Here is a 16497-nt window from a genome sequence, read left to right as displayed (position 1 = left end):
TTGGTAGGTATAGAGAGTGCTTTCCAAGTGGTCGTCCTATTATCCCACCTGGATCTCAGGCAGTATCTCACGGCCACTAGGAGCCTGGCTTTACCCACCAACTCTGGGTTCTGGTTGTCCTGCCCAGGATCTCAGAGCCACTCTGTAACAGGAGTCCTCTGATTCCTGATGGGCAGCTTCTCTTTCCTCAATTCTTATTATATTAATATATCATCTTATAGCTATACAGTAGCAATGGAAACGAGCAATTGCTTGCTCAGGGCTGTCAGTAAGAGGACGTCACCTCTGGGCCCCCTAAGCTGTTTGGTTTTCTACCTAGGCCTTCAGAATCAGTGCACATGTCCTAGATGCTTCTGCCATCATGACCCCATGAATGAGCCCAGGAAGGAACTTTTGGTGGCTTGAGCACCCCCTCCCCCCACCTTTTGTTTGCTCTTTTTTGGACAAGGTGTCAGGCATCTGCCTTCAATACCTTTGTTTTCTGTACAGTCTGCAAGTAAAGAAGTGCTTCAAAACCTTTCAGATTAATAGTTCCTGCTATCATCTTGGTTTTCCTCCTTGGCTTTCTGGGCAGTGCTGGATGCTGCTTCTGTTGAAACTATTTTTTTTTTTTTCCAATTTAAAAAATTATGATTAAAAACCACATAAAAATTATTGTTCTCTCTGGAGATGCACGGTTCAGTGGTGGTCAGTATAGGCACATGGTTATGCAGCACGTCTCCAGAGCTTTTTCATCTTGTCCACTGAGCATCCTTCACTGTGAGGTAGGATGAGATGTGCCATTGTTGGTTCATTTACTGTTTGCCCTGCTGCTTGTCCCCGTCTACAAAATACAGAATTCTGTTTGAACATCTCTTTTTCATAGAAATTGTGTTAATTTCCCCCTACTCTTGCTTACTCTTGGCATATCAAGTGGAATATATTAATAATGTGCTTGAAGTAGTCAGTATGTACCAGAATTTCTTCATATTGCTAAGTGAGCTTGTGTTGTTTGATGTTTTATTTCTTGGGATAGTAATTAATACTTTTCATATCATTCAACAAATAAATGACTATGTAGTGATTTTAAAAAAATGCTCCTAAGAAGGCTTATATTAGATTGGCCAACAGTTGGCTTGGGGTTTTTCCACCATCTATGAAAAACGAGAATGAACTTTTTGGCCAACCCAGGTTTTTGGGAAAGAGGCTTCTCTGGCTGGACTTCCTTCCCGGTGAGACTGCTGGGCCAGCCATTCAGTGAATTTGCTCAAGCTGTTGTACTATCTTTACTTGCTAGCTGGGAATCTAGGTAGAGATGGGATTTGAAAAGCCAGAAGTGGAGTGAAGTGAAAGTCGCTCAGTCGTGTCCGACTTTTTGCGACCCTATGGATTGTCCATGGAATTCTCCAAGGCCAGAATACTGGAGTGGGTAGCCTTTCCTTCAAAAGCCAGAGATTTGGTTTAAAGATGGGGAATATTTAGGGCAGCAAGTATTCTCAATTGATAAGATAGAAACCTCACCAAATACCTCGGCTAAAAAAAAGTATTCTCCGAGTTGAGCACAAGGTCCCAGCGTGGAAAGATGTACAGAGTTGTTTTTCCTGGCACTTTTCTGTCTCCAGTATCCCAGATGGTAGCTCCCCTAGTTTTTAACGCCCCCTGGCAGCCTTGCCCTTGTCTTGCTGGGCCTGAATCACAGATGTTGGGTGCTGTTGAGTTTTGAGTTAATTGGCCTTATTGCTACTAGACTCTTGTGTGGTTTCTTGAATTCATGAATTAGTCATTAAGTTGTGTTTAGCAGAAGGACACCCTGGGAATCTGTGGTCTGTCCAGCTGACCTTCTTTTAGAAGGATGCTGTGTGTGCAGACTATAGTAAATGATCGTGGGAAAAACAGAATTCTCTTAGGTGACCCTTTAACTGCAGCCTTTTTTTTCCAACTCTTAACTTTGCAGGTGAGTTTATGCCTTACTTGAGAGTTTTAGTGGGATTATCTATCAGGAGGCTGTGTTCTGAGGCTTAGAAGCTTTTGTATTATTTTTGTGTAATACAGCCCCTGAAAGGTTGAGGGACGTCAATTGTTAGATAAATTTTCCCCAGGATGGGTCACCTCTGAAATAAATGAAATTGGATAATTGGGATTTCCTGCTTGGGGCTGTCGTTGTCAGGGTTTGTTTGTTTGTTTGTTTGTTTTTCGGTTGAGGAAGCACTTGAAATTTCAAGGTCACAGATGTGTGTCACAAAACAACAATCTGAAAGCACATAGATATTTATGGTTTATTATTCTAATTACTTAATCTTTAATAATCTTTGAGAAGCTGTGATTTATGGTCTATCTTGGGTAGGGATAAGTTTCCCAGCTCAGGGTAAACACCCTGTGATTATGTGGTTAATAAGTTCTAACTACTTTCTAAAGCTGAAGTCCCTTTCTAACAAGTAGCAGGTAAGTGAAATGAAAGGCACAAGAATTTCAACTTTTACTCCCTAGGGATGGACTGATGTGGTGTGGTGGGCTCATCGTCTTTTGGTACATTATGAATGCTTCAGATTTCTAGGTGTGATCATCTCAGAGTTTGAAATCACATACTGTATCATTTATGCCAGGGCAGGATGAACCTTTTTAGTTAAGTTGAGCTGGTTGTAAGCTTTTAACCTCCTGTCTTGGACCAACTTGTCTTGTTCACCGGTTTTCTCATACAAGGGTACCAACAGTGCCTGACATCACTTAACACCTTTTTATTAACAAAAATTAGTGTTGGTTTAAAAGAAAATGTCGCTAATTCAATGCATGGGCCAACCATTTCTGAACTAAATTATGAACACAACTTATGTTGTGTCTTGGCTATTGCCTTAAAAACATCAGTAGACAGTGTTATGTTGGTTGTGAGTTTTCTTCCATGAAGTAAAAGACGAATTTCACTTCTGGGTGAGGCATTATAGTTGCCTCATACTTTCATTTCTGTTTAGATTAGGCAGAAACAAAGAGGCAATATGAAGATAGGAGAGGTATTACTTTAATGTGACATGTAGAAAAATATTTTTCTGGTTTTGGGGGGTATTTGCCAGAAATAAAAAGAAATAAAAGTTAGGAAATTTATCAGATAGTGTGTTACCTGTTGAATATTACATTATCTGTAAAGCATATCAAAGGCTGTGTAAAGTTGGGACATACAGAGCCAATTTATATGCCTCAGTGATAGCTGGGTCATTCAGAGTCGTCGTTATAAGGAAGTGATGTATCTCTGTGGTGGGTATGGGTAGTCTCTAGCTGCTTAAATGAGAAGCCATAAATTGTTTAAGGCTGGTCCCGTAGCAAATAGTGACAATGTGTACCACTCATTTCTGAGAAATAATGCCAGGAAATGTATGGCAAAACAATGAAGCTTAGTATATAAGCAGTTTAAGAAATACGACACAAGGAGGGTCCAATGATCTGAACAGCAATCATGTGTGAGTCACATGCGATTCATGTATACTGACATTGTGCTGAGAAATGTCTTAGGATGGCAGTTTTATGATATGGTCATTGTGACCAAGAATACTGATTGCTTTACCCAGTTCGGGAAGCTCACTGTGGATGTATAATCGTGCAGAGTTTGGTTTGTTCTCTGCTGGGTGTGCACTGATCACTGAGATCATGGCTTGTCCTTTTCTGCCACAGTGGGCATTGGGCTTCCTGGGTGCCACAGAGGGAAGACTCCATCCCGCTGGGCAGAAGCCTGTGAATGCTGTCGAGGCCATAACTGTCCCACACTGACCAGAAAGGGAAGCCGGAAGGACTTGGACTCACTGATACTTTGCTGACCTCTTTCAGACCTGCTGCTGGAAGCCTTTAATGAGCTGGTGTTTCCAAACCACGTGGCAGGGCAGGCCGCTTTCTCGTACATGCACTTCTCGGATTGCTGGCTTCCCTTAGCTCACTGAAGCTCTTGTCCAGCCAGGAGGACCTCCTGGCAGGTTTGCCGCTGGCCCCAGGAAGGCAGAAGCATCGGCCATTAGGCTGGCCCAGGGCTCAGAGATAAACATGAAGGTGCTCAACCGAGTGAGACCTGGGGGCGGGCACACAGCCTCTTGGCTCCTTCCAGCATTTTGGGCATGTGGGTTTGTGTTTGGAATTGGTGAGGAGGTGCTCTGTTGATCCAGCAGGCTTAGAGCTCCAGTGGCATACTAATTTCTCCCCACCCCCACCCCCGATGCCAGGATTGCCTTCCCTTGACTGTGAGTAGAGAAAGCGAAGTGGGAATCGTTTTCCGTGAGTGCCCTGATGTGCACAGAGGGGGAACAGAAGCCCTCCTGGAGGCTTTTGCTCATTTCTGAAGCCCTGAGCCTGGCTCTTCCCTTAGGGGTATTTGGGCCAATTGTTACCGCATTTCCCACTGCGTAAATGGAAGGTTTGGGCAAGTCTGGTTGAATGGTTTAGCCTTCTACAAAAACAAAAGCACTTTTTTTCCTTAAAGTGAAAAAAGTTTAACTTGTTTTTGAACCCAGCTTTATTGACCTAAATGAGCTCAGGCAGCTCTAAGGCTACATGGGAGCACTTTGGCCGCAGTGAGGCAGCGCCTGTCACTTTGGGGGTGCATCAGTGTACAATTGAGGGCCCCCAGATAAGCCATCAGTCAGCCTCCCTGAGGGGTGGGGGAGCAGAGTGACACAGTGTGGTCCTAGGTCATTGTCCTCCCCTTTACATTATTTTGAAAACTGCACAGCATTTAAAATTGTATTGAAAGAACATTGGATTAGGGATAGAGTACCTAGGCTTTCCCTCCTTCCATAGTGTTAAAAGGAATTTAGGAAAATCACTGTTTCCTGCGTTTAAGCAGAGGGGAGGGAAAGAAGGAGGGAAAGAGACCACTTCTCTCCCTTTGAAATCGGGGGAAAGCAACATCTTACAGCGAGACATGAGAGTATAAATGATACCTGAGCTCCTTGTAAGAAAACTTTCATTGACCATTAGAGGTTTCAGTTATTCAGCAGGCAGATTTGGAAATTTTCTATTGACTTTCTTCTCTCTCATTTGTTTAGTCTGTGGGGGCCCTGAGTTCTGGAAAGAGCTCACTGGGACCTCTGCTAAAACCATAGATGCTTCTCTGTTGTTTGTCAGTTCCGGCTCAATTACTAGAAGAGATTTTTAAAATTTTTAACCAAAATACTTAATTTTTTTGCCATCTTATTTTCTTGGTCAAGAAGAAGAGACAGACAGCCAAGGCAAAAGTTGCTCAAATAATTGTAGCCAAGGGGAAAGGGGTGTTTGTGTGATGCTGCAGGGAGGGGAGAACCGCAGAGAAAGCAGGGTGGAGGGCCAGATGGACACCTGTCTGTTGACATCTTAGTTCATCTGAAGTGTTATGATTAGACCTGGCCTCTTCATATTGAGAAGTCGATGTGCCTGACAGTCGTATTCCTGCAACGGGATCATTCACTGCAATGGGACGTCTAAACCATTGCTCAGTTCTACACGGCAGCCTTGAAGACCAGAAATTCTTGGGAAGCCAGGGTCTCTTGGTTAAATTGAGGTTTTATCTGAAACCCATTTGGTTTTCAGACATGTTGGGAATGTTTTTAAAATGCATGAGTGTGCCTTGGAGTGGAATGCTCAGTGAGTTCACTTTATTATCCTTTGGTGATTGAGACATTTATCCAGGAGTGAGGAGTTCATGATAAATTCTGCCTTTCCAAACCTTTACCTAGAAATGTGTATAATTGAGCTAATTTCCAAGTATGTATTCCTGAAGGGCTCTGTGTACTTTTTAAGGAACTGTAATGTTTGTTTCATATTCATTTTTCTGATAAATTTCATTCTTTTAAAAACTACTAAAAAAAAAAAAAACTACTGTGATTAATTCCTTTAATTTTCCAGTTGGTTTATGATTCTCCAAGTTGAATATGGGTTATTTCTATAAATGGACATGCGTAATTGTAAAGCACTGTCCCTGGCCCTGAGGGACCTGTGAATTAAATGAAGCTCATATTTGATGATTTCTGCCTCCTTTTCTCTCTCTCCTTCTGTCCCTCTCTAGGATTCAGGGTTTTCACCTTTGTCTTGCCCTCATCCAAGCCTAATCTCTGACATTTGAAATTCATTTCAGCTGAAGTCGCCTTCACGAAATGACAAATTTAACTCATTCTCTCACACAGAAATAATCACAGTTAAAGCCTTTTCTTTATTTTCGGTATGAAAGGCCCTATATGCTGCTAATGGAATTTCAGGTGCTAGAGTTTAGAGTACAGATTTTTTTAGTCATGACCTTATTCCTTATGCTGATACTGTATTGTAAACTGCTGTTTTAGTTGCCACTCAGGAAGAGACAAGTTTCTGGGAAACTTTCAGAAACTTCTAGAAAGGAGCACTTTTCTCAACTGAGACTTAAAACAAAAATAGGAATTGCTACTTCTTCCATGCCTAGAGTTGTCATCCTGGAAATTGTTCCTGCATTGAGTCTAATTTAGCAAACGTTTATTGATAGCCAATTGCATGCAGTTAAAACTACTGCCCTTAGCTGTAGAAAAACCACCCATTTGTCTTCTGAAGTACATATTGGGTAAAGAAACGGGGTAGTGAGTAGCTGACTGATAATGAATGATTTTTATAATTCTAGAACTCAGAAGTATCTCTCAGGATGCCAGCAGGTATAATAAAATGGTTTTGTGAACAAGTAAATTTGGAAAATGATGAGATAGATGAAGGGGAGTCCCCTCCCCCAGCTGGAGCTCTCACAGGGGAAAATGTGTATAGTATTTCCCAAATTTACTTGATTATGAAAATTTATTAAAAAAAATATAAAAAAAGAAAATTTATAATTATTATCATTAGTAGTAGCAGTAGTATATAGCATTATTAGTCCCTGGAGGGAGAGGACTAGTGTTCCTTGGTTAGGGAACAGTTTGGACAATGCTAACCTAGTCCATGAAAATATATTTTTCTCTCTTTTTAGAGAGCTCTCTGATTTCATTCTGTTTTTTCTTTTTGGTTTGGCTGCACCTCACGACTTGTGGGATCTTAGTTCCCGATCAAGAATTGAACCCAGGCCCCCTGCAGTGAAGCATGGAGTCTTAACCAACAGACTGCCAGGGAGTTCAGAGAGCTTATTTATATTAGTGTGTATGTATTTATTATTCAGAAATAAAAAACCTGTTCTTCAAATAGTGTGGTAAATGGATTCCTGTCCGTAAGTTTTGTTATGTAAAGGGTGCCTGTATTTCCCTTGGTTACTGGTGAGGTTTTAGAGGGCTGGGTTCCAGAGATGGTGGTGGTGATAAGCTGCATGGAATGAACCCTCACACAGGGTTCAAGGATGGTGTTGAGTATTTCTTTTGGAATCTAAATCGAGAAGTAGGAACTTGCAGTTCCCGTTTATAGATGACAGATAACTTGCCCAATATGCCGCTTAGAGAGTTTTTATAACATGCCAGCCACTTTTTTTTTTAAGGTGATGAGATTTTTTTTTTTTTAAACCACTTATTTGAGATAATTGTAGGTTCATATGCAGTTGTAAGAAATGAGACCCTGTATTCCTTTCATCCATTTCTTCCAGTGATAACATGTTGCATAACAGTGTTATAGTTTCACAATGAAGAAATTAACATTGATACAATCAGCAATCTTATTTAGATTTCCAAGCGTTTACATACACTTGTGTGTGTGTTTAGTTCTGTGCAGTTTATCATGTGTGACAATTCATGTGACCATCACAGTCAAGATACTGAACTTCCTTCCAAGGATCCCTTGATGTCCCCTTTCATGATCATAGCCAGCTTTCTCCCAGCCTCCCACCCTCAGCCCCTGACGCGGCTGCCTGACTGGTGGACCACGGAGGGCATCCGTGTGTGCCTGACCCTTAGTCCTGGCTCCTCTCATCCACCCTTGACTCTTCTCTGGGGATTCACATTCTGTTCTTTCACATACACAGTTCTCCTTTTCTTTCCTTAGTATCCAAAATTAGAGTTCTTAGGCTTTTTTCTTTTTTTTTCAAAAAATTTGTAATTTTTAAGAAAGAAAATTGGATCACACTATTATTTTGGAAGTATGGAGATCTGTTATTTTTTCTCCCTCCAGCTCTGTTTTGAGCTTGCCTCCATTTTTGGAGACTTTTTGCTGACCTCCCACTACCTTGACACCAGAGCACACACAAGGAGGATGGTGGTGACTTTAGGGGATAAAGGTAGAGATTCCTGTACACCATTCCTTCAGTTCATGTAAAGGCATCTTTGACCGCAGCATCTCTGAGTGCTGTACTGGCTTTGGTTGCTGTGACGCTAAACATACTCCCAGAGCCCCTGGGATTTAACTCACTGCAGACTAGAAGCTGGCAGTGTACCTGGGGATGCAGGGAAACACAGCACATACGTGTCTATGAATCACAGTCGTGTCAGAGGCTATATACATTTCAGAGAAAACTCCAAAACTGGAGGCAGTGAAGTCTTTTGAAATCTCTATGTGGCATACAGTTTAAAAAAAAAAAAAACAAACACCAAAAAAACAGAATTATGTAACAGTTAGCCAAATGTAGATTTTTGCTCATTGAACCCTCCAAGCATACTCCTCAGGGTCTTTGAACTCGCTGTTCCCTCTCTGCCTGGAAAGCTTTTTTTTCCCCTAGAATTACACCTGGCTTGGCTCCTTCCCTCAACCTTCCTTAGGTCTCTGAGCAACGCTACCTTTTCCCTGTAGTCTCCCTGATGTTGAAATTATAACACCCAACCCCACCCCATTCTCCTTACTTTTTCTCCGTCCCACTTTGATCACCATCTAACATGTCCTATGTCTTATTTATGTGACTGTATTCTTTTCGCCCTGGTAGAACATGAGCCTCCTGAAGGCAGGGATTTTTGCCTATTTTGTGCATTGCTGTATCCCTAGCATCTTACAGAATAGTGCCTGCACATATGAGATAGTGGATATTCTTCAGATGCATGTTTTCAAGAGTAAAGGTTTGTTTAAGTTGTAGGACACAAAGGAATAATCATATCTGTGCAGGTCAGCTCCTGATAAAGATGCTCATTTAAAAATGTTGAGTCAGTTTAGTACAAGTGTATACTTTGCTTGCCTACGTAGAACAAGTTTCTAGCAGTGACTTTTCTGTTGGAAAATGATTGACTTTGGGGGAGCTCTTGCAGATATAAAGGAAATTAACCAGCCAATCTAGCTAATTGAACCTTGCAAACTATCCTGGAAGTGTTTATCCTTCTGCCAAATTGAAGCCTGAGTTCAGTGTTTGCATAACCACCTGTGTAATTACTCACATTAGCATTCCAACATGTATTCGGTGAGCTACACTCTTCAATTTTGCAATGAAAGTATTTGCACATGTTGGCTGCTACTGTGCAAAAGTGGGTTTTTGTACATTCCGGAAGCCTGTGTCACTGTTTTGATATGGGGGGTGTGGTCTAGTGGTGGAGAGCCTTTGCTTTCTGGGTGAAAAGAGAATCCATGATGGAAGTAAACTTTTGGTTTCAGTTTTTCTTTGGGGGCTGTTTCTTTTAGTTCTAGGAATGGAAAAAAAATAAATATTGCTCTAAAACTGAACTGAAGTCACTCAGTCATGTCCAACTCTTCCCGGCCTCATGGATTGTTGCCTGCCTGGCTCCTCCGTCCATGGGATTTTCCAGGTAAGAGTACTGGAGTGGGTTGCCATTTCCTTCTCCAGGGAATCTTCCCGACCCAGGGATTGAACCCGGCTCTCCCGCATTGTAGGCAGACGCTTTACCATCAGAGCCGCCAGGGAAGTAAATATTACTCTAGGGATACTTTATATAAATATATTGTGGTTGAAAAAATACAATGTTGTTTGTACAGCAACCCTGTAGGGTAGGTTGGGGTTGGAAGCTTCTGGGCCAGATGAAGGTCTGGTGGTTTGGGGAGCAGTTTGGAGGCAGGCACTGGCTGGGGAGCAAAAAGGGGATGTAATGCGGCTGGAGAACGCCTCCTAGGGGAGCACACTGTCTCCCACTAGTGCCTGTAGGACTGGGAGCTCTTTGTGGTGTGGCTGTGTGGGTGCTTCCTGTTACCTGGCCCTATATGAGTTAAGAATATTAGGAGAAAGCAGAAACACTTATTTGGAAAGTTACATGCACCCCAATGTTCACGGCAGCATTACTGACAATTGCCAATATATGGAAGCAACCTAAGTGCCCATCGACAGATGAATGGATAAAGAAGATAGAGTATGTCTACACAATGCAGTATTACTCGGCTATAAAAAAGAATGAAATAATGCAGCAATATAGATTTGCAGATGAAATTTGCAGCAGTATAGATGGACATAGAGATGATCATACTAAGTACGTCAGAGAAAGACAAATACTGTGTTTTCACTTACATGCAAAATCTGAAAAAGAAATCAATTAAAGCAGACTCATGGGTACAAACTAGTGGTTACAGAGGGGAGAGGGCTGGCAGGAGGGGCACGATGGGGGAAGAGGTACAAACTACTTGGTTTAAATAAGTTACAGGTATGTAATGTCCATCTCAGAGAATATAATCAGTATTTTATAATTATATGTGGAGTATAATCTATAAAAACGTTGAATTACTGTGTTGTGCACCTGAAACTAACATAATACTATAAGACAACAATGCTTCAGTTTAAAAAATGTCAGAATAGAAAGGTTGGAGAGGGAGGAGTTAAGGCAGCAAGAAAGTAATTCATTTTTTTGAGACAGGTGCCCACGTGTGAACACTTGGCTCCCAAACAATTGACACTTTCCTTCATTATCCGCAGACACCCCCAAACCACCTTTCACATACTTGATTCTGACTTTTTTTTTTTTTCTGATTCTGACTTTTCTGTGTCAGCCGAACATTAAAGAAAATTCTGAGTACAGCTGGGAGGGAAATTCAGGAAGTTCAATCATTCAGTATGCTGAAAGCACAGAGTCCTGATGTTCATTCGAGCCGACTGGAACACCTTCCCTTTGTTAGTAAAGTTATTGCTAACTTTAAATAACTAATAGGGGTCAGACGCCACTTAATTAATTTCTGAGCCTAGTCAGCTAGCTGTCCTTTCCCCAAGGGAAATAAGCTCAGTTGAGTTACTTAAATCACACTTTCCCCATTTCTTGAAGTCATTTCCATTACCCTGCCCTAGAAAAAGTAGGCGGCTGCAGAGAGAAGGTTGAGACAGAATTATAAGACTGTTTGCGTTTAATGAGCTCAGTACATCACTCTTTGAGATCCTTGAGCAGACAGCTAACATCTCCTAATAAGCACCAGCCGCATACAGATCAAGGTTTTCCAATGAAACCAAAGTGGGCTGTCTGTTTGTGGAGGCGAAACAGACAAGACTTGATAATCTCACAGAATACTTGACGCAAAATGACGTGGCAGAACCAGGAACATGAGAACAGTCTGATAATCTGTGAATCTTCCCACTGAAGTGTGTGAATTCTGTAGTTTTACTTTTAAGTCCTCTGCCTACCCTTCAGAAATGGTCAAAATATGTAGGTGTGGAATTAAGGAGACTTCTGCAATGTCTACAACCTTATTTCACATATGTATATCACTGTCTTTTGTCCCAGACACCCATTTCTTGACCCAAATTTTTAATCAGCCAAAATATGTTGTATGGACCAATATGTTACATGGGATGGTACAGCTACTGGATTATAGTAAGGGATTATAATAAAGTGTTCTTTTAGGAGGGTTTTAGTTTTTTTTTTTGCCATTTTAACAAGAAAAATTTCATATGGTCCTATTTGCTAGTTATTTTGGCTGAATTTTAAAAATCCTTACAAGGATTATACGTTCTTTCTATTTTTGCTACAGTGGAGGAATTCAAGTAACATAGTTTATCTGAATTTTTAGGAGCAGCTTCTTGGGCTCCAATGCCTAAGTCTGGTGTCCATACAGGGCCTTCGGGAAAGGCTGGATTTAACTATTGGGTGGGTATGTCTTGGACCCTGTTCTGGAGAACTCTTCTTGCAAGTCTCAGGTAGGGGAACTCATGACAACCAGTTTTACCCAAAAGCCGGGCCCCAGGCTTAGATGCCAGTAGAGCAGGGCTTAGAGCCTTGGGTTTTAGTTTTAGTGTAAACCCATGGATCATTCTTGCCATCTACCTAACAGTGAATATCATGCTGTATTTTGACCTCCCCCACCCCCAAGTTGTTTCAGAAATTACCACAGCTGCTTCTCGGGTATTCGAATGCTTAACACTCCCATTTCCACAGGAGTTGTTAACCCCACAGCTGTCTAGGGGCAGCTTCACCCCCACCCTCACCCCGTCCCATCTGCCACCTCTCACTGCTTCCTCACTTGCTACACTGGGAGGGGCACATTCCCACATGAGCCGCTGACTTCCCGCCTTTACAGGGGGCTGGGCCTTAGGTTCATAGTAACTTCTTTCACTGGAAGGACTTTCTTTGGCTGGGACCCCCACCCTGGGGCGCTGCTGCCTCTCAAGGACGCGCTTTGTGCGGCGGGTGTTGATTCTTCCACTCGGCTGGGAAACTTTTGCAAGGAAACTGAAAGGTGCCTTTAGCTTAAGCAGCTGTGGCTCCCCCTCCCACTCACCCCTCGTTTTTCAAACTCAGAATCTTATTAGAACATGGGAAGGTCACAGTCAGAGTTTCATCCGTCTCTGAAGGATGTGGCTCACCTTGGATGCCCGTCTTCCCAACAGTGTTTCCGGTCTCGGGCCTTTTCCAGATGGGCAGCGTCCACAGGGAGCTGTTTTACCCTGGCCACCTCTTTTAAAACTTAGCAGACTCTCTCTCCAGTGCTCTGTCAGCAAGCTGTTACAGTAAGCAGAGAAACAAGCCCATTAAATTAAGAATCGAATGCTGAGTGTCTCTCTCCTTGCCAACCTCATTAGAAAACAGCGATAAAGTATGGATGCATATAATTACATGATGCATATAATTAAACACTTGAAATCACTTCAAGAGGGGACCTTTTTAATGCTTTTCTAACGGTGGAATTTTCATGTCAGAGTGGGGAGCTGGGTGTCTCTGTTGTACTTAATCCCTCATCTCACTGGGGGTAGGAGGGAGGAGGTAAAGGAGAGGACAGGGTTCCTTTTGACCTCAGCATCCAAGGTCCCATCAGAGTCATTTTGTTACCCATGGAGTAGACTGGAACAGACCTACTCCCCTGTAATTGTGTTTATTTTTGACCGTGTGTAGTTTGATGATGAGCTCAGTCATCAGAGATAAAGACATGCATGGCCTGGCTAGTCTAAAGAAACATGGAAGATGATTGTTAACTGTGTGATGTGCTTGCTCACAGGAATGAAAAATAGGGATATTCAGTATTTTGTACCATCCTCATGGAGTCATGTGGGCACCTAATTTTTGAGGGATGTAAGAGCACTAGGAGATTCATCTGTCTCACAGGTCTCCCACGCTGTGGGCTCTTCTCAGGTAGGAAGTGAAAAGACTAAAGGACTAGCTAAGGGTTGAACTAGAGTTTTGGTCCATGAACCAGGTTTCATTGAGTACTTTCTAGGTGAGAGTTGTTGCTCAGTCCTGTCTGACACTTGGTGACCCCATGGACTGCAGCACACCAGGCTGTCCTTCACTATCTCCTGGAGTTTGCTCAAACTTACATTCATTGAGTCAGTGATGCCATCCAACCATCTCATCCTCTGTCATCCCCTTCTCCTCCTGCCTTCAAACTTTCCCAGGATCAGGGTCTTTTCCAGTGAGTTGGCTCTTTGCATCAGGTGGCCCAAGTATTGGAGCTTCAGCTTCAGCATCAGTCCTACCAAGGAATATTCAGGGTTGATTTGTTGGGGCAGGCATCACTAACTGACTGATTTGATGTCCTTGCTGTCCAAGAGACTCTCAAGAGTCCTCTCCAGCACCATAGTTCAAAGTTCAATTCTTCAGTGTTCAGTCTTTTATATTGTCCAGCTTTCACAGCTGTACATGACTACTGGAAAAACCGTAACTTTGACTATATGGACCTTTGTTGGCAAATTAATGTCTCTGCTTTTTAATATGCTGTCTAGGTCTGTCATAGCTTTTCTTCCAAGGAGCAAGCATCTTTCAATTTCATGGCTGCAGTCACCATCCACGGTGATTTTGTAGCCCAGGATAAGAAAGTCTGTCACTGTTTCCACTGTTTCCCATCGATTCGCCATGAAGTGATGGGACTGGATGCCATGGTCTTAATTTTCTGAATGTTGAGTTTTAAGCCAGCCTTTTCACTCTCCTCTTTCACTTTCATCAAGAGACTCTTTAATTCCTCTTCACTTTCTGCCATTAGGGTGGTGTCATCTGCTTATCTGAGGTTATTGATATTTCTCCTGGCAATCTTGATTCTAGCTTGTGCTTCATCTAGCCTGGCATTTTGCATGATGTACTCTGCATGTAAGTTAAATAAGCAGGGTGACAATATACAGCTTTGACGTACTCCTTTCCCGATTTGGAATCAGTCTTTGTTCCATGTCCAGTTCTGACTGTTGCTTCTTGACCTGCATACAGATTTCTCAGGAGGCAGGTCAAGTGGTTTGATATTCCCATGTCTTTAAGAATTTTCCACAGTGTTGTGATCCACACAGTCAAAGGTTTTAGTGTAGTCAATGGAGCAGAAACATGTTTTTCTGCAGCTCCCTTGCTTTTTCTATGATGCGGTGGATGTTGGCAGTTTGATCTCTGGTTTCTCTGTCTTGGTTCACATACTGTTGAAGCCTTGCTTGGAGGATTAACTTACTAGCATGTGAATTGAGCACAATTGTGTGGTAGTTTAAACATTCTTAGCATTGCTCTTCTTTGGGATTGTAATGAAAACTGACCTTTTCCAGCCCTGTGGCCACTACTGAGTTTTCTAAATTTGCTGGCATATTGAGTGCAGCACTTTCACAGCATCATCTTTTAGGATTTGAAAAATCTCAGCTGGAATTCCATCACCTCCACTAGCTTTGTTCATAGTGATGCTTCCTAAGGCCCACTTGATGTTGCATTCCAGGATGTCTGGCTTTAGGTGAGTGATCACACCATCATGGTTATCTGGGTTGTGAAGATCTTTTTGGTATAGTTCTTTTGTGTATTCTTGCCACCTCTTCTTAATATCTTCTGCTTCTGTTAGGTCCATACTGTTTCTGTCCTTTATTGTGCCTATTTTTGCATGAAATATTCCCTTGGTATCTCTAATTTTTTTGAAGAGATCTCTAGTTTTTCCTATTCTATTGTTTTCTTCTATTTCTTTACATTGATCACTGAGGAAGGCTTTCTTATCTCTCCTTGTTATTCTTTGGAACTCTGCATTCAGATGGGTATAGTTTTCCTTTTCTCCTATATCTTTCACTTCTCTTCTTTACTCAGCTATTTGTAAGGCCTCCTCAGACAACGGTTTTGCCTTTTTGTATTTCTTTTTCTTGGAGATGGTCTTGATCACTACCTCCTGTACAATGTTATGAACCTCTGTCCATAGTTCTTTAGGCAGTCTTTCTATCAGATCTAATCCCTTGAATCTACTTGTCACTTCCACTGTATAATCGTAAGGGATTTGATTTAGATCATACCTGAATGATCTAGTGGTTTTCCCTACTTTGTTCAATTTAAGTCTGAATTTTGCAATAAGGAGTTCGTGATCTGAGCCACAGTCAGCTCCTGGTCTTATTTTTGCTGACTGCATAGGGCTTCTCCATCTTCGGCTACAAAGAATATGTCATTATCTGATTTCAGTATTGACCATCTGGTGATGTCCATGTGTAGAGTCGTCTCGTGTGTTGTTGGAAGAGGGTGTTTGATAAGACCAGTGCATTGTCTTGGCAAAACTCTGTTAGCCTTTGCCCTGCTTCATTTTGTATTCCAGGGCCAAACTTGCCTGTTACTCCAGGTATCTTCTGCCTTCCTACTTTTGCATTGCAGTTTCCTATGATGAAAAGGACATCTTTTTTTTTTTTTTTTTTGGTGTTAGTTCTAGAAGGTCTTATAGGTCTTCATAGAGCCATTCAGCTTCAGCTTCTTTGGCTTTCGTGGTTGGGGCATAGACTTGGATTACTGTGATATTGAATGGTTTGCTTTGGAAACGAACAGAGATCATTCTGTCGTTTTTGAGATTGCACCCAAGTACTGCATTTTGGATTCTTTTGTTGACTGTGAAGGCTACTCCATTTCTTCTAAGGGGTTCTTGCCCAGAGTAGTAGATATAATGGTCATCTGAGTCATATTTGCCCATTCCTGTCCTTGTAGTTCACTGATTCTTAAAATGTCGATGTTCACTCTTGCCATCTCCTGTTTGACCACTTTCAACTTACCATGATTCATGAACTTCACATTCCAGGTTCCTACACGATACTGTTCTTTACAGCATTGGACTTCACTTTTACCATCAGACACATCCACAACTGGGCATTATTTTTGCTTTGACTCAAGACTCTTCATTCTTTCTGGAGCTGTTTCTCTTCTCCAGTAGCGTATTGGAACCCTGCTGACCTGGGGGCTTCATATTTCATTGTCATGTCTTTTTGCCTTTTCATACTGTTCATGGGATTCTTAGGGCTTCCCCAATGGCTCAGGGGGTAAAGAATCTGCTTACAATGCAGGAAACACGGGAGACCCGGGTTCAATTCCTGGG

General features: G+C 42.1%; 1 protein-coding gene and 1 long non-coding RNA gene across 5 annotated transcripts in view; one reads left to right on the top strand and one right to left on the bottom strand.

The window, feature by feature from the left end:
* Positions 1–16497, top strand: part of CARMIL1 (capping protein regulator and myosin 1 linker 1) — a 304650-nt gene that overhangs the window by 67431 nt on the left and 220722 nt on the right. The window lies entirely within an intron of this gene.
* The window catches only part of LOC122429844, a 158742-nt gene that overhangs the window by 115298 nt on the left and 26947 nt on the right, over positions 1–16497 (bottom strand). The window contains exon 2 of the long non-coding RNA XR_006266159.1: positions 12572–12707. This is a non-coding gene — a long non-coding RNA (uncharacterized LOC122429844). The remainder of the gene's footprint in view (positions 1–12571; positions 12708–16497) is intronic.

This window comes from Cervus canadensis, chromosome 28 (genome assembly GCF_019320065.1).
Source record: "Cervus canadensis isolate Bull #8, Minnesota chromosome 28, ASM1932006v1, whole genome shotgun sequence".
Lineage (NCBI taxonomy): Eukaryota > Metazoa > Chordata > Mammalia > Artiodactyla > Cervidae > Cervus > Cervus canadensis.
Note: the sequence above shows the minus strand (reverse complement) of the source record. Positions and strands in the feature narration are given on the sequence as shown.